This window comes from Oreochromis niloticus, linkage group LG20 (assembly GCF_001858045.2).
Source record: "Oreochromis niloticus isolate F11D_XX linkage group LG20, O_niloticus_UMD_NMBU, whole genome shotgun sequence".
Classification (NCBI taxonomy): Eukaryota; Metazoa; Chordata; class Actinopteri; order Cichliformes; family Cichlidae; genus Oreochromis; species Oreochromis niloticus.
Window position 1 is genome coordinate 12,969,905 of NC_031984.2, and position 19,508 is coordinate 12,989,412.

At 40.2% G+C, this 19,508-nt stretch overlaps 1 protein-coding gene across 1 annotated transcript in view; it reads right to left on the reverse strand.

The window, feature by feature from the left end:
• Positions 1-7,201, reverse strand: part of LOC100705914 (nuclear receptor coactivator 3) — a 63,945-nt gene extending 56,744 nt beyond the window's left edge. The window contains exon 1 of the mRNA XM_005448634.4: positions 6,854-7,201. The gene's annotated coding sequence lies outside the window, so the exon portion shown is untranslated. The remainder of the gene's footprint in view (positions 1-6,853) is intronic.
• Between the last annotated feature and the right edge of the window lie 12,307 nt (positions 7,202-19,508).

Consider the following 19,508-nt stretch of genomic DNA (forward strand, 5'->3'; position numbering starts at 1 on the left):
AGAAATCAGAGAAATTCTGTGTCGCCATCATTTCTTCTTGTATCGTCTTTAATCATGGAAGCACAACAGCTTCCTGCACATTGACTGCGGGTAGAATTTCTGGTTTAAAACTGTTAGCTTGAAGATAAAATATAACATATTTGGTGCCAAAAATAAAAACAAACGTACAAATCCCTTGTCTACCTCCAATTTGTTATCAGATGAATAGCTGCAATATGTGACTCATGATAACTTGGCTTGCTGGTTTCTGACTCAGAAGGAGATCCATACTGACTAGAACTAGAGGCTTGTTTGAGATCAGTAACTGCAATTATGCAGCACTTTTTTAGTGCATTACACTACAAGCCACATTTTACCTTTTCACATATTAAGATAGCTATTTACTTCTTTTACTAAAACACTTTTCTAAACACATTTTGATCTACACTACCTAACACGGGACAGTGTTAGGTAGTGTAGATCCAAAATGTGTCTGTAGCACCACCTGCCAGATGTAAGTTTATATCTAAATGTTTGGATTGAAAATCTTGTTAGAACTGGCCGTCCACTAAACCCCTGATCTCACTGTTGGCCAAGAAGTTTTGTACTGAAAACACAAAAGTGGAACAAATGAATGAATCTGTGTGTGTTATCGGCAGTGCCACATGTGATTTTAATCATCTTTCTGTAATGCAGTAATGTAACGCATTACTGTCTTATAGTGAGTAATCAGATTACAGTTACAATTATGTAATTATTTGTGCTACAAAAGGTTCTTCAATTATCTGCACAATGGGTGAAAAAACAAAACAAAAAAAAACAAATGTTCATTTTCCTGCTTCTTTTTTCTTGTGCAACAAACAGCAGATTTCAATTTGTGTGCAGGGAGGAGGAAAATGGTGGAGATATGGACATTACTTTTATTTTTATTGCAAAAAAGTACAAGAGCCTGACGAAAGTAAAGTGCGAACTGCATCCAGGACAGAAACAACTATCCACTACTGCTAATACAACACTGGGTCGACACAGAAGGATCTCTATGACAGAACCCAGAGTGAGTTTACAGCTGAGTGTATGCAGATCCCAGCCCAGCAGCCAGAACCTGATCTTCAACAGGCTCTGGCTGCCTGCCGTTGGCTGTGATGAGTTTGTGTAAGTGTATGGGACTGTAGCCTATGGTTTATACTGTTAACTGGTAATTATGTGACAACGCATTTCAGGGCACGCAAAAGTAATTACGAATAGTTTCAAAAATTACTTTCCCCAGGAAGTAATTAAGTAACATCATACATTACTTTATAAAAAAAAAAGTAATGAGTAATGTGAAGTTTTTTTTTACTTTTTCTGACTAATGGCCCCAACAGAGGTTCCTAGATACAGCATTGAAGCACCTCAATAATTACATTAAGCCCCTGTCACACGGGCCAAGAGACCAGTCAGTGAAGCCCTGGTAGCTTCCAGCTAGGGAAAAACCTGTACTCTCTGACAGCTGGTGAGTGGTTGTGTGAAGCTGATTTTTCTTACTACATGAAACTGGTTCACAAAGAGGTATATAGTGCTACACTTGCAATTGCTTTGGTTGCTAGCAGATTATCGTGGTTGTCTATAGTTTGTATGGAAGCTGACATGTCTCCAAATACCAGTTACTCGCTAAGTGGCGCAACACGAGAGTTGCCTTAAGGTGCTTTATATTGCAAAGCAAAGACCCTACAATAATAGAGAAAACCCCCAACAATCAGATGATCCCCTATAAGTAAGAACTTGGCAACAATGGGAAGGAAAAACTCCCTTTTAACAGGAAGAAACCTCGGCAGCCAACTCCTGTGAAAGGAACAGAGAACGTACGGTTCTCTGTAAAGTTGTTAGGAGACCTGGGTCGTTGACCTAGATTTGAGTTTTCTTTACTATTGTACTTTGATTTTGCCATTATTTATTGTTTCTAGTCTTTTGGTTTCTTTGTTAATGTTCTGGTTTCTGTCTGTGTTTCTTAGTTGCTCTGTCTCCCCTGTCTGCTGTGTCCCCTTGTCAAGTCCACGTCTGTGTTATGTTTCCTGTTTTACTTTGAAAGTCAGTGTCTCATGTTAATGTATCTGGTTTTGCTTCCCTTGTCTCGTTAACCCTGATTTGCCCCAGCTGTGTTTCCCTCCTGTCTCTCATTCCCCGATTGCTCCCTCTGTGTATTTAAGCCTTGTGTTTCTCTGTGTCAGTGTCGCGATCTACTGTCTTATTATGCTGTGTGTTCTGCCTGTCAGCCTGTTTGGTTTTGTAGTTTTCAGTTTAGTTTTTGGTTTTCTTTTATAATAAATCTAAGTTTGAGTTTACCTTCCATCTGAGTGAGTCTGCACTTTGGGTCCTCCTTACCACCACTCCTGCCTGCACACGGCCTACACATGACAAAAGTTGCTTCTTCTAAAACGTGTACAGTGGTGTAGGCACAGCTTTTACTTTGAAAGTAAACATTTTCCATTTCTTGTTTACATCATAATTTTATAAGTTAAAGTCCTGCTCCGCGGTTAGTTAGCAGCTGGGATAACAAGCAAAAGATTCCTGGTGCGATTCCGGAAGGAGTGACCCCTTGTAATGACGGGAGAAACCAAAAGTACTTTTTGCAGACAAGATGAAAACTTTGGTGACTGTAGCAATCTACAAACAATGAGAGCAATCACAAGAAGGTTTTCAGTGCAGCTCTCTCTTTGCAACTGATGTCACACAGCATCAGCCAGGAACTACACACCAACCAATCAAGGAGGGCAAATTTCTCTAAAAATCTTCAGTTTCTAGGGAGAGTCACCAAATGGTCTCCAGGTCTCAGGTTGAGGTCTTGGTCTGAGGGCTTGCAGGTAGCATCACGTGTATTTAAAGATACACTATGTGCACATCATGCAACCATCATCCATTAGGTATCTGGGCTTCTACTGAATTCAAAATAATTTCCAAATTATGAATTATTAAGAAATCTTGGAATCATTGTGTATTTATTGAAAATGTAACTGATCTCTTTAATGAAGAATCACTCTTAAACTATATCAAAATGAATATAATTCAAGTCACATTACGTAAATGCACTGAACTAAAGATGCAGCATCATGATGGGGAGTAGATTTGGGCTTTTAGTGAAGGACAAACATGCAGCAGAGTAGTCATTTAAGCTTAACTGTCCCGGTTTACTCATTGGTAAAAGCCAGAGTTGGAATTGAAAATTAAATTTGATTAACTGTCGAGCCCTAGACCGCCCCGTTTTATAACATAAACGTGCAAGTAGCCCAGCAGGCTTATGCGTGTAATAAGAGTATGATTATAAATATTTCTTCATCACACAACGCAAGCATTATTTAGCTCAGTAGTCCAACTCGAAAACAAGTCTTTTTTTAAATTTTACTAAAGGGTTTTTGAGGAAAAAGATATTTCTATACCTGAATGTAAAGTAGGTTTTTGTGCACTTATTGAAACTTAAAATACTGTATTGTCAGTGAGGTCAAATATCATTTGGAAAAACATTTGCAAATCATGTGCCCCAGTATTCATCACTGGAGTGGGGATGTTTAAGTAAAAGACAGGTGGACAAAAATGAGTGAGATTTAAATATGAGCACCCGCTCCTCTACAGAGTGAAATCAATGAGAGCTGGTGAAGATTAATTCCTGTTTAACACATACTGACATGTCAGAGAGGGGCCCCAGCAACAACAGGACAACAGTTAGCTCGCTACTCTGGAGCTGGGGGAGGCAAGGGGACAGCGAGAGACATGCCACAGAGAGAAGAAAGAAAATGGCAAAGAATGTGAACAATCTGAGGCAGAAAACTTCCTGAGTCCACAATAGAGGTGGAAAACACACACACACACACAAAACTGAAACGAGCAAGCAAAGTCGAGGTGGGTAAAAACGAGATTGACCAAAGACCAGGACGCAGACAAAAGATGAGAAATACCAGGTGGAATTCCAGCAAGAGGCTCCACCTGAGCCCCTCCCCTTTCGGTACACACCCCCTCCTTCCTCCTCCACACACACACACACACACACACACACACACACACACACACACATACAGATTCCCAAGCTCCCAGGCTAGTATGTGAGGTCCTGCTTCTCTGCTTCAGCCTCACGAGCCCTGCCCCCAGTGCCTGACCCAGTCACCAGCATCCCCTGCTAACCTCTGTCCCCTTTTTCCCCATTCAGCAAACATAATGCATCACTGTCACCCTCCTCCTCCTCGTCAATGCATTCATCCCGCCATGCGCTTGGCGAAACCCCTCATGAGTCCTGGCGGCTCGCTCACAGCACCTCCCTGTCCCCATTGCCTTCGGTTCCTTGTGAGCAGGTTGCAGGCGTGTGTGCGACAGCACGTGTGCAGAGACTTGGGCCACAGAGTTGACTGTAAATCTGTCAGGAGATGGGTGCCGTGCAACGAGACAACGGCTCCTTGCTACGACACCCAACCCCCCCTCACTTGGGCAACAGACGCATTTGGGGCACAGAGCTGAAACAATTAGTGTTAATAATAAATTCCTGATTAAAACCCTGTCACAAGCAGCAGCCAGACAGTTCAGAGAGCATTTGACTAACTATACATCAATGAAATTAGGAGAATAGAGCTTTCAGTAAGTGGCTTAACAGGACTGAATATGAAACATCAGTAAGATAAACAGAAGAGGGTAATTGGCCTGAAAGTGTTTATTTTAATTGTCCTGTCATCTGTTATTTACTAAATTATTTTTTTTTCTGCAAAAATAAAGTCCACCTCTGTTTGCCAAAGCCCCAGGTTACAACTTTAACTGCCCCAAACCCAAGTTTACTGCCATTACCAAACAAGAAACCAGCAGCTGCTCAAATTTTAGAACTGGCAATCCTAATGGATCAAATATGATGTCCATCATATTTTTTCTTGATCAACTCTTGTCTCTACCAGACCTTTCTGGAATAGCAACTGTTACTTCTGGATTTGTCTGCCTTTCTCAAGTTTCAGTTTTGTGCATGCACCAAAAAACCCTCAATGAACTAGCAAAGACACCCTCAGCCTAACATTAAAGTGAGTCATGGTGCAAAGTGTCTACCACTGAGCTACTTACAAGTTGCAAATGAAAAGCAATGTTTGAAGTCAAAGAATGATAGGCAAATGTGTCCTGCAGAGTTTGCATGCCATTCTCTCGGAGTCGTGCCCTTCCTCTTGAAATGATCCCACACTTTGGATTTCCTGCCTGACGTGTGTAATTACTATCTAACCAAAATGTCTGTTTGCAACTCAGTTTTTTTCCCATCAATCGACCAACAAACGAACCAACATCTGGTCAACGAACTCTTCCATTGGCTAACATTTAGTTGACTATTAGTTTGTTGTATAACTGAATATTTCAGCCAATTCAAATAGTTCAGATTGTTATAGTAGCTGAAACTTGAACCCATTTTTATTTTCATGTAAACCTTTCAGGAAAAAAAAGGCGCCATCAACAATAACCAGTTAGACATTGTAATGTCATGCATCACTAAATAAGCACGGGGCATTCTCTGGTTGCAGCATCTCATCTGTGACTCGCTGCAAAGTGACATCTTTTGAGAAGGACATCTGTGAGTGTTGAGCTGTGACTGTCTTTAACCTTTAAATATTTTATATCTTATAAAAGAGACTAATGAAAACTATCTTTGTTAGCTGCAGCCACATTTGGACACACGTCTAAATTTAGACAGCGACTTCAATATAATCAACTCAGCCTCACATCCCTCACCTGCAGCATCACTCCGATTCAACCTCTGTTTACACACACTGAAGTGTAAGACTGCTATTATCCAGTGTGAGCTGGGGCTCTGGTGTCATGCTCAAGGACACAGTGCTTTCCGGCGTACGCACACACACACATGCACCACCGGCTGGCTGTTTCAGGGATCAAACCGTCCACCTTCATAATTGCAGAGCAGCGGGTACGCACAGGGCCACGTTGCTGCCCCCTGCAGATATACAGTTAGACACATTACTGAGGATGAAGCAGATGGCAGGAGGGGTTATGAAGGACCTAACAGGAAAAAGACACCATCACGACGACCATTCACCCTTTCACCTCACACATTTTAAGGCAATGCATGACCCCTTCGTGCACTGCCGACGTGCACACTGGAGACACACGCCGTAGACCGGCTGCACTTTATTTATTTGAATTTAATCGGTCTTGCAGGCTGGCTGAGCGGCTGGTTGACTGACAGACGGTCACCGTCGTCTGCCTCCTTCCTGCAGTGCACGTTTGTTGTAAAGCGACCACAGCGATACAGCGGGAGCCGCTTTCACATACAGTAAGCAGCCGAGTGTGTTTGCACGCTCCGGCTCATCAAACATCCCGGTCCAAATTCCCTCACGTTGCGACAGCACCGGGCTCAGCTGTTTCCCACCGACTGTCGCGGACAGCGAGCAGCAAGCGAGAGAAACCGGTTTAAAACAAAAAAATCACCCCGTGTTTTTGCGTTCAAGCGCGAGCGTGCGAGTCCAAAGCATGTGCTGTCCCAAAACTTCTTCATGTTCTGCAGCAAATCTACTGGAGGCACTTCTGCGATCCAGCGGCTCGTGCGTAAACTGGCGAGCTTGTGCGATCAAGTTAAGTTTATGAAATGTGCCAAACGTTCAGCCGTGCTGCAAATAAGCATGGCACCGAAACACGCACCGCATCACCGTTACAAACCGGGGGCAAATGTTTTCTGTCATTTACTTAAAAAATAAAATAAAATAAAATATGTATTCTGTGCCCTCCGCACCGCGCCGATGCCAATATTGTGTGCGCACTGCCGCTGGAAACCCAAGTCAAGACATTTCCGTCCTCTATCGAAATGCAAACCAAACGCAAAGTCTGGTCAAACTGACTGAATAGGAGCGCGCGTGCTGCACGTTCTTACCTCGTGGACGTATCTCTCTCCCGAATCGATAATTTCTTCTTTACACCATTAACTCTCCGCCATCTTCGGCTCTGTTTGTTTAAATGGGAAACACTCCCGAAGCCCAAGAAGCCAGTTCTGTAAGTTGAGGCGTCGCTGGGACTTGTGGGTAAACGAGTTCTTTCCAGAGGAGCCCCGCGCTTCCGGATGGCTCGTCCAACCCGGATACGGACTACAGGCAGACTCCACCACCACACGGGGGAAGGAGGAGTAGTAGAAGGTAGAGGTGGAGGTGGAGGAGCAGGCACCGTCTGTCTAGCAGCGTACAGACGGATGTAAGCGACGAGAGGGAAGATGCCACAGTGTGTGTTATCAGTTAACCTCACTGCACGAAAAGCAAACAGCTGACTTGTTTGTGTTGATGGGAGGAGCTACAGGCTGCAAATATCCAGACTTTTTTTTTAGCCAAAAGAGGGCGTTTGGATTGAAGGGGTGACAGAAAAGAGCGAACTTGAGAGCAAATAAGGACGCAGAGGTCTTGTCCTTGCCTTGTGCATAAAAAAAGTTCACTTGGATAAATAAAAGCCGCCTCTGTGTGGTCCTCATTGGAAGAGTTTGGAACAGTTTAACATTTGTTTTGCATATTTAACCACACCACTTCCTATAATTGTTCTTTTCTGTTTTGAATATGATACTCAAATTTAGTTTGTTGCTTTTGCTCTGAACTCTTTTTTTTTAACGTTGTGTTCATTGATTTGAAGAAACAAAGAAAGCGATATTGCTAAATAAATAATTCCATAGAAACATATTGTCAATAACTAGTGAAAACTTTATGCATTTTGTTATTATTTTATGGACTTTTATGGACTTGTCGCCATTGTTTTTGCACTTGCATGCCCTACTCTATTCTAATGCACGGCTGATTTCATCTGGATCCTCCCTAACTGATCTCAATGAACATCAAGTCTGCACTTGTTGTTGGTAGTTGATGTCAGGTGTCATCTGAGGGATTGCGGTATAGTATACTTAAAATAGGAGCAAGTTTCAGTAATCTGCTTGACGTTTATGCCATCATGCAAACTAAAGCCGCCTACAATGTTGTACAAATACTGAGCCTATCCCAGCTACGGTAGGCCGGGAGGCGGGGCACACCCTGGGCAGCTCTCCAGTCTGCCGTTCAACCATTAAAACTTTTTTTGGTGTTGTTTGTTCAGGGTGACAAGTAAATAACTGCAGCTTTATCAATAATAATAATAAAAAAAAGCAGTATATTTGAAAATGGATTATATTTTAGCATTAGAATATAATTCCGTTTAAAGAGCTTCTTGCAGAAACATAAAAAAAATGAATGTACAAACGTTACTTTGGCTATATATACAACTTTATACAACTTTTTTTATGCCAGGTGTCCTAACAGTATTATGGCTTGTGACTTTAATATGAAACTAAGCTAACTTGAGATTTGGAGCAGGCAAATATATCCCATATATCTCATAATTAAGATAAAATTGTTCATTCTCCAATCACAGTCTCTCAGCTCTGTCTTATGACTCTTTTTTTGAGGGGGGGGGTCAGTGATTTATCAACAGCTGTTAAAGAATTTGTCAGATTTATGAACCACAAAGCTTTGTCTTTATCAGATCATGATAACCTCTCATAAGTTATGATATTTTTATTTTTCTCATTTTGGGATCAAACATGGTAGCTTAACATTTATTACACATGCTTTTTATTAAGGTTTTGGTCATAGAGACGTGTCCAATTTTAAAATCTGAACCAGGTGTATGCTTTTCTTTGTGGACCAGCTGGTAACAACTAGCAGACAATAATTTCCAGAGAAAGGAAGTAAAACTGTCAAAGTGTGCTCACTTTAGGGCTTAATAGATATTAGTGAGATTGATGTGTTTATTAGTATTGGTGAAAATGTGAGTAGATAGATGAAAAAAAAAAGAATAAATAGCTAAGCTGCAGCAGAAACGTGCCAAAGATATATTCAAGTTCAAGATAACCTAGGGAGTGACTCAGTGTGCAGTTTGTAGATTTCCTGCACGGTGTATAATGTTGTCGTGATTCTGAAGTATTTAAAAGAAAAGATATTTATTTAAACTCCCAAATACCTGTGTCACTAAGATGTTAGTTATAGCTCGCACATCTATAAAACATTCAAATTTATAAAAGTTACCTCCCAGTTTTACTTTTTTCACAAAATAAGTGCAAGTGCGAAATTGCTGTGAGTTGTGACATGTGAGCACCAGCTCGTTTTGTTCTGACGCCTGCGTTTGTGATATACATTCACTTTAACTTCACATGCAGATATTAACAGCATACTGAGGAAGTAAGTTTTCTGGGACTTGACCTGAGAATGACCGACTGACTGAAAAAAAATTAAAACACGTGTGTCCACGGCTGAAGCCAGAAAAGGCACGCTTTTCTGATGTTGTATCACAGGACTTACAGAGAAGAGGGAGTTAAAAAAAAAAAAGAAGAAGAAGAAGAACGAAGATGTAAGTGGAAGGAAAAGACAAAAAAAATCCATGTTTCAATGCCAAAAAATTACATCCAATGAGGATAACAGGGCATCAGTGTCAGGGCTGTTTAATGGATTTTGTCAGTGCGGTAGTGAATTATATCGAAATAAATTATTAAGACATTTAAAGTTTTTATGAAAGTGTTAGCACCGCTGCTTTGCAACAACAAGGCTCTTGTTTTGAACCTCCTGTTGAGCTGAAGTGTTTCTGTGTGGAGCTTGCAGGCTCTGCCTGTGCATGAGTGGGTCTCCTCCCACAATCCAAAAACATCCATGCTAGGCTATTTGGTGATTCGTAATTGCTTTACGTGTGTATTAGAGTGTGTGGTTATCAGTCTCTGTGTGTTTGCCCTGTGGTGGACTGTGACGTGATCAGCCTATACCTTTTTGCCCAAGGTCAGCTGGGATAGGCTCCAAACTCTACGCTGGATAAGCAGCCATGGGAAGCGGTGGATTGATTGTTATAATATACTAAAGATTTTGTCTTTTACCATTTCCCAGAGAGATCTGAGGAAGTTCTAAAAAGTTTTTCCAAGAAAACATTTATAAAAAATGAATAATTTGTGGACAAAACAACCATACACATGGGTTGAGCACGGCAACTAAATTCCTCGTCATAAACCATTGAGTTTCTGTCAATCAAGATTATCTCAATTATTTTTCTGTTCTAATTTTCCAGAACTAACCAGCAAAACAACCCCTGAGCCCAATTATTTCCAAAATAATAGTATCTATTGTATAATAGCATGTACAGGTCTGAGTAATATGTAATGTGAGAGTATGAGTAATCACAGTATCTCACGTGGTAATGTGTATGTCATCGGTTCATGTAACATATTGCAGATCCTGGATTTGTTCACCTAAATTTCTGTGTGGGTAGATGAATTTAATTTTTTTAATGATATATTCTAATATTAGCTCACAGGGTTAATGCTAATAAAAGTATTAACTCTGCTCTGCTTGCTGTAAATAATGCATTATGTTAGGAAAAAGTATTTACCCCGTTTCTGATTTCTTTGTTTGTTGCTTATTTGTCACACTTGAATGTTTCAGGTCATCAACCCAAATTTCTATTTTAGACCAAGATAACCCAAGTGAATACAAAAGGCAGTTTTAAATGATGATTTCATTTATTAAGAGGGAAAAAAAATATGTTCTTTTTCTGAAATGCTGTGTTAGTTTTACATCAGATGTAACAGAACACAAACCAGTCCACAAAATATTTTCCTAAATGTCATGGGGATCATCAAGATGTTTTTTGCCAGTCTCTTTCTTATCGTTGAATCATGAACTCTGAACTTAACCGAGGTAATCCTGCAGTTCTTTAGATGCAGTTCTGACATCCTGGATGAGTCGTCGAAGTAAGTAACCTTGAAGTAACTTTTGTAGGCTGGCCTCTCCTAGAAAGGTTCACCACTGTTCCAAGTTTTCTCAGTTTGTGTATTATGGCACTGGAGACCCGAAGCCTCAGAAGTGGCTCTGTTTGTGAGTTTCTTTAGATTTTGGCTCGATCTGTTGCTTCTTGGGATCCTTTAGTCTGCTTCACTTCATCAGACAGGCTCTGAGTAAGTGATTTTATGATTCAACAAGTCTGGCAGTAATCAGGCCTAATTCATGATTTAACAAAGGTGGGCTATTATTTTTTCACATAAGACCAGGTATATTTGAATGCCTTTTGCCCTTAATAAACAAAATCATTATTTAAAAACGGCATTTTGCATGTCCTCAGGGTATCTTTGACTAATATTAAAATTTGTTTGTTGATCCTAAATGTGTGAAAAATGTGCCAAAAAAAGAGAAAAAGAGATCAGGAAGCAGGCAAATACTTTTTCACAGCACTCTGTATGTGTTGCAGATTGTTGCAGTATCTTGTAAACAAATGCTGAAATGTCACTTTATATCCTACGGCCTTTTTGGAGGAGCTGGCCTCCATGAACTGGGTTTGCGTCGCTGGAGGGACTGCAGCTCCTTCAGGGCACCTATCTCTTATAGATGAGGCCCCATATGCAGGCTCCATATGCGAGCTGGCAGGGTCAATGCGGAGCAGTGACATCTGAGCCTGGTGGCCTATGAACTGGGACACGTCAACACAGCACCCTGACTGCTGCCAAGATAGACAATTCAGGCACAGATAGCACCAAAATCCGTCACCATGGTAATACTAGGCAGACAAGACCACAGATAGATGGACAGATACAAACACACACACACACACACCCTGAGTAAAGATCCTGTTGTGTCAGTGACAGTGTGAATGAAAGGGGTAGAAGAGAGGAAGGTGAGAGAGAAGTGAGCCAAGATGATGAGATAGTGGAGTTTAGTTTAAGGAAGTTTAAGGAGACGGAGAGACAAGTTCACAGATAATGATGAATGGTCCATATTGCCTGGAGGGAAGGATAGCTAGAAAACCTAAAGGTGTAAAACACACACAAAGTAGAAAAAGGCAGTGTGGCGGTTGGAGGAGGAGAGGAAGTGTTGAAGCGCAAAGAATCCACGAGGGAGTGAAAATAAGGTGGAACTACAATGGTTTGACTGGGATGAGTAAAGAAGGGTGGGCATACATGGAGGAAAATAAGAAAATGGTGAGATGTGTTATTATCATGGCATCATTTATTCGGAAAAGCCACAAATCAGCTGCCCATCACATAAAAACTGTCAAATAAATGTGTGTGCTTCACGTCTGTTCAATCCTAGAGAGACACACACAAACAAGCACACACACAGAGAAACTTAAGCCTCTTTTTTTTATTCAGAAAAAGTTAGACTTGGTGTAGTGGCAGAGTGTACAGAACCAAAAACAGCTAGCATAAAAATTAAAGCACTTAAGAGGTTGAATAGAAAAAAAAATACATAAGCTATTTAAAAACCGACAACAGAGGCTAAAGATGAAAAGAATTAGCACTGTCATCATCATTACCTTCCATACCACGTGCAATAATACTCAGTAATAATAATGTTTTAATAGTAATAGATTTTAATTGTTTTCTTCAGTCATGCTAGAGATTGACCAGTGATCGCATGGATTTTTTTCACTGTCAATCAATTGGAAATAGTTGCAGCCACCACTTTCAACTGCAAGGCGATTGCAAAAGGCAACCTGTTTCTAAGCAAGCACTGCCCAACTTGGAATGACTGCAGTCACTCTCAGACAGATTGGCAAAGATTGCTGAGTAATTTATAAATGCAGACAGATTGCCAAACATGTTGTAATTAATCAGAGTCAGTCTGCATTGCTGAGTGCAACGCAACTCTTTGCAGTCGGGAACTCGACTCAATTGGTTGTTATCTGGTTTTATTCCCGTATAAAAGCAAGGTGCAATGAAATCGCCACCCGACAGCAGCTACATCACTGCTTGTTGGAATTTCTATTTCAAATCTATGAGGTTTTGGCTGGATTCTGAATGCTAATGTGAATTTCTGTGTATGTAGATGGCACCAGATTCGCAACAGATGGTAACAGATTGGTGATTTTTAGTGATTTATCACAGTTAATTCCTGCATTATCACAAACAGATTGCAGTTTTAATTGTCATCTTGACATCATTCAATCGAAAACCCGTATCACACTGACTCTGTCTTATTGCTGCTTTGTTGCCATTTTGATGCACCAAAGTAAGGATGGCAACTGACTGGGAGTGATGGCAGACATGCTCCTCATCTTCAAAGCAAAAAATTTAAAGGAAATGAGATCACAAGGTCATTGCACAGTTGTGCATAATGTTTGATAAAATTATTGCCCACTGTTAAACTGGATACAATTCAGACACGTCTGAAACTTCATCTTGCAGAAGGAGAAATAACTCAACAGAAGTCCCCACCCCAGCCAAATGTGTACTACAACTTTACTCTGAAGCCTTTTTCACTATGAATCTTCCAAAACACAGTCTTTATAAACACTTTTTTGACTGAGAAATCAAGATTTCACATATATTGACCTAATTTGTTTAATATCTCTAGAGTTAATGGCTCTTCATTAGATATGGCACACATGTTTACATCCGCTTCAGTATGAGCTGTAATCACATTGGTGCTTGCTCAAAGCTTCACCTGGTGCTGCTGGTGTTTTCAATTTTTATTTGGTCAGTGTCATTCCTACAAAAACCTCAGCTTTATTTTGAAATTAGTGCTAATTAGCTGTCACATTAAACTAAAATGGTGAACATGATACCTGCTATCATAGCTGCATTTTAGCGTTGTCAGTGTGAGCTTGTTAATGTGTTGCCACAGAGCTGCTCTCTTGTATTAAAATCCATTGTGAAGCTTTTAGAAGCCTTACATACGCATACTTAGTGGATAATAATTTCATAATGAAAATAATTGTATTTTTAAGGATTGATACTTTGGAAACTTTTTTAGTTGGTTAAAAGAATTACTTTCACGGGGACAGTAACAATGTTCTTGTTACTGTCTCTCAAACTACAAATAGCAAGATTTAATTCAGAAATGGGCCAATTTTGGCTTCCTGAAGGTAGGAAATATAAAAAAAGACCTGTGTAGTCTAGATAATGGGCAGCAGAAATATTAAGAAAAGGGCTAAAGCAGAGAAATCCACTGATATAAAGCATCCAACCATCCATCCATCCTCCTCCGCTTGTCAAATGTATTGTGAATAAGCATCTCTTTGAAAATGTCACACTTAATGGGCTTTGACAGAACAACTGTTGGACATTATTTCAGACTTTTGCATACAAATAATTTCACTTAAATATATTTAGTGAACTTCTGAATACCTCTGAGAATATTGGCTACGCTTGCAAATGGACATTTCTGTGTTTTGAAGTGAAACACTTTAATTCATTAAGTCTGCTCCTGAGTGGAGAATTGTTTTTTCTATGGCGGCTGGCTTCAGGTTGTAGTTCCATAATATTTAAAGCCACATTATTATGGTACTTACTATCATTTGGAAATTTTCATAAGGTTGCCTGAGGCTAAAATAATGTGGAAATGAGTAGAAAATGAAATAGGAAACACACACACACACACACACACACACACATACACATACACACACACACACACACACACACAGCAGCAGCAGCAGCAGCACCATAATGTTGAACTGACTCTTTACTATGCAACTTGACCTCCTTGAATCTTCGAAGATAATAAAGCATACTTAGTGCACAGTAGCACTCCATTAGATGGTTAAAACATGGGCTGAAGATGATAATGCTTTATTTACTGGCATGCAGATTATTATGGAGACATTTTCTCCGAGAGAATTTAAAGGACTGCAGAGAGAGTTGTGGGAAGGTGAGAGCAACAGGGAAGCTGTTTAAAATTCCAAACAGGTAGGGACGAGGCTTCAGGAGGGTAGTGGAACAGCTCCCAGCACACGCGCACACACACACACACACACACACACACACACACACACACACACACACACCAGAGAGAGGGAAAAGAGACAATCCATATGCAGAAAATACTGTTACATTTGTATGTTGCACTAAAGCAGCTGGTCGATTAATTGACTTCTCATGTCTATCAACAGACTTAGTTTCAAGCTGTTAAGACAAAAAAGGGTATTTGAAGCCATCGACTTGATCTCAAAGATTTCTAGGCATTGTATTTATGTATTAAAAGATTATTCAAGAAACTAGCTCGGCAACGTGGTCCAGTGATGAGCACCGTCATCTCACAGGAAGATGGTTCACAGCTGGAGCCTGCAGGAGTTTGCAGACATGCCAGAAAGCTTCAGTTGGACTTACCTTACCTCTATATTGCCACTCAAATGACAGCAGTATATGTAATGTATTGAAATGTATTCAACACATTGGGGGTTTAGATCTAGGACATGGAAAAAGAGGAGATGAGAAGATCTGTCAGCAAATGCAGCAGAGAAGCTAAAGGTGGAGCTGTGCTAAATAATTAGTTTGTCATACCACCATATGGCCAAATCCCCTGTAGCCATTACCCTCTGTGTCCACTTCTGTTTGTGAAATATAGCTCAGCGTCATACAATGCAAAATCAATACAACACAACTGAACAGATAGAGCAAAAAAGGAGGGAATTGTTGGATCAGTAGCTTGAAAGCCTCGAGGGACAGTGAAGTTGCTGTTTCGAAAAACAAAATCCCAGTTTTTGTTTTGTTTTTTACCACAGTTGTACCTAAATTGGGCATTACTGAGAGGGGTCAGGAAATGAAGGAATACGTGCCCCTGCTAGTGCTGTCAGCTGTTCCATTTGCCTCCTGGGCATGCACACGCATGCAGATTTATAGGGATTCATGTTCCAGATGTGCAGTTTGTTGATTCCAAGCTTCATGCGCACACAATCTGTAGAGTGCATTTATAAATCATACTCATATTGCCTCTGGTACTGGTCACACTGCCTTTCGTTGTGCACAATAGTACAGACTGGCCATGTTTAGGGTAGTTTATTAGCTACAAAATTATTAAGTAAGCCTACAAGAAATCAAAATGGCAGGTTTGAGAGAATACAGGGGTAGATTTGGAAGTGTGCAATAAGTCTAATGCACAAAAATCCTTAGTGCACTCACCATGCACTCTCCAAATTTTCCCCTGCAGTGTTGGCACGGTCTGAACTTTGGGGAACTTGAGGAGAAGAAAAAGATTTTTGGATATATTTGGACTTACTGTTGGCGCACATCTGTTAGGTCATTAACAAATGCATGCAACATTCATGTGGATAAATTTTCAGAAAATTCACAGTGCTGAAGGCCTGTTTTAGTTGGTGACCTGCTCAGTCAGTCAATTCTAATAGCTCTCTCAGCATTACTGAAAAGGTTTTGAAGTGCAGTCAAAGCTACCTAGCTTGTTTGTTCAGTTTCGAATGAGAAAATAAGTTCATAGTGTTTATTTAAAAGCCTGACTCATGTGGCAAAGGTGTTTGCACAATGTTGCCCTTTTGTGGAGAACTTTATTCTTTAATGCTGATAAGCTACAGTACCTTGCTTTTCGCTGGACTTCTCACTATTTCCACCAGGCCAGCTCTGTCGAGAAGGCTTAAGCGTGGTTAGGTAGCTGTGCAAAAATTTGTGTCCAGCTTCACCAAAGTTGAGTTAGACATTGCTTTATTCTGGTGAGTAAACCCATTGAGAGAATCTGATATAAATGCAACCTTCTGGTTCTAAATGTGAATGTGTCTGGGCCACGTTATGTCCAAGATCTTACCTAGTAGTCAGTTTTAGAATGGTTCGAGTGTGCAACAGAATACCAAGACTACCAGTTAGACTATTTGGTATTTTTATATCATCAGATCAAATTATTTCTGAGGCTGCTTGCAACTGATCATAGATACATATCTGTAAAAAAGAAAAAAAGTAAAGTACCCCCCTTTCCATAAAGAAATAATAATGTATAATTTCAAACTCTTTTTACTTCAATTCAATTTTCAATTGTCGCCTCAAAGCTCTTTATATTGTAAGGTAGACCCTACAATAATATATGCAGAGAAAAGTGTGTGTGTTACACTGTCTCATTATTTATTTAAGAAAAACCAAAATAGAAAAGCAGTGTCTAAAAAACTAACACCCCATGATTCAGTAGCTTGTAGAACCACCTTTAACAGCAAGAACTTGAAGCAATCATTTTCTGTATGACCTCATTAGTCTGTCACATCATTGTGGAGGAATTTTGGCCCATTTTTCGTTATGACGTTGTTTCAGTTCATTGAGGTTGGCAGTTGTTTGTTGATTCTGCTGCGGCACTTCATTCAGGTTGAGATCTGGACTTTGGATCATTGCAGCACTTTTCTTTCTTTCTTTCTCAGCCATTTGGATGGAGATTTGCTGCTGCTGTTTGGGATCATTGTCCTGTTGCATGACCCAATTTCAGCCAAGCCAAGTATCCAATGCAGTGTCGGCAAAACAAACCCAAATTATTACCCATCCACCACCGTGCTTGACAGTTGATATGAGGTGTTTGTGCTGATATGTCATGTTTGGTTTTCTCTGATGACCCTGATCTCCTGGATCTATCCCTGGGGGACATTATTGCAGCTTCCTGCTCTTCCACACAACACAAGAAGATTGTTGATTTATGTATCTTTGCATTTTTATATGTTTGTGTTCCAGGTGCTGTATGTTTGTTGTTGTTGTTTTTGCATCATGCTTTTCTATTTTTTGCTCTGTCCTTTTATTATATTTTCTCCTATTTTCATTTTACTATTATGAATTGCTGGAAGGTCTTGTAAGATCACTGCTCCTCAGGGGCCGAAACTCTCGTGATGCAGGAGAAATATCTCTGTGGTTATCACTTGTTTTTAACTTGTAGTCATGCAACTTCTACAATATATTTTTTGAATGTTAGGTCACTGCAAGCAGAAGCTACTTTCTCACAGAAAAAGATCCTTAGATTTACAAAAAACAAACAAACAAACAAAAAAAAACAATAAAACTTAATTTATTAAAAAATAGAAAGAAAAAAATACTACCAATCCACTGCCCACTGAAACTTTTTGCACTGGTGCTTTCTTCTTTCTTATGTCATTGTGCTTCTTCAGATCTTCACTTGATAACTGATTTCCATTTACAAGTAATTTGTTCCATTCCCGTTCAATCATTTTTGCCATTAATGAACTTCTCTACACAAGCAGTAATGTTTAGACTTATAGCTCTTTAATGTTTTTTGTGGTTTTGTTTGGCTTTCTGCATTTCAATTTCACATTAAGAAGGCTTTCACTAAATCATTATTTCTACGAAACAGACTCGCCTGATTAAAGCAACAACAGACACTGTCACACATAAAATACACAAACATACACTTAATAGCTGCTCGTGGTGGACCAAGAGTCTTTGCATGAAAATAAACAGTACTGTGCAAAAGTCTTGAGCCACCGTTCATTTCTTTATCTTTTGCCTTCTAACTTTGCAGGCTTGAGGAATAGTTTTCTGGACTTTCTGAAGGTCTTTCAAAGTTTTCCTTTGGACATAGGCTGCTTTTTTGAACAGAGCCAGTTGAGGTGTTTCGGGCATCTGACAAGGATGTCTCCTGGACTCCTCCCAGGTGAGGTATTTCGGGGATGTCCTACCTAGAGGAGGCCCCAGGACAGACCAAAGACTTGCTGGAGAGTTCATATGTCTTGGGTGAATTGTAAATGACTCAGCGTCCCCCTGGAAGAGCTGGAAGAAGTGGCCAGGGTGAAGAAAGTGCTTCTCTAAATCTGGATAAGCAGTAGAAAATGGATGTATGGATGGGCTATTTTTTTTTTTGTTGTTGTTACACCCCATCCATTTCTTTAGTTAGACCTACAAAAAACAATAAAGACAACACAGTTTGAGAGGAATAAAATAGCATTCTTGCTGCAGTCAGATGATTCCCAAAGAGGTATTGGCTGAAAGCTGGACATATTTCAGCATGATGTGCAGTGTGTCCATAAAATATTGGAAAAACTGAATAAACTCAGGATAAAAGAAAAGGTAGCAGGCACAGAAAAAACTATCTACAGCAGATGAAAAGTATCTGAAAGTAATTTCCATGATAAGTAGGGGAAAAACACAGCAAAGACCTCACACAGGACCAGAGAGATGCTTCAGGCCTTTTGGTTGATCCATCTGTGCCCCATCAGAAATGGGCTCAGTGGAAGGGCAGCTGTCAAGAAGCCATTTTTAAGGAAGGGAAATAAGGAGGCTGACACCAAAATGCACAAGAACTGGACTGAAAATTAGTGACAATAGTTAGGACAATAGATCCCACCATACTGTCAATGGCAGCAAAAGCACACCTGGATAGAAAAACACAAAGGAACATTATCAATCATGGAGTGGCCTTCCCAGAGCTCAGACCTCAACATTACTGATGCAGTGTGAGATCGTGTTGACAAATATGGAACAAAAGGTAGCCAACATTTAATGTCCTTCAAGAAGCCTGGAGAACTGTTCCTGAAGACTACTTAAATAAATTACAAGCAAGCTTGGCTAAGACAGTTCTGGCTGTGCTGAAGAATGAAGGTGACTGACTTTCAAGCTTTTTAGAATTAAACTGCTTGTTTCACTTTTCCTCGGCTTATCTGGAAAATCTAGGACAATTCTCAAATTGCGGTCCCTCTAACGGCCACTGTACTGAAAATCATAGCACTGATCTCTTTTTCCTTTACAGTTCGGTCTCTGCTCCCATTTGCTTTACATTCCTACCTCTCAGATCCCTCCAGATGTTTCCACCCCATCTACATTCTGTCCTTCATCG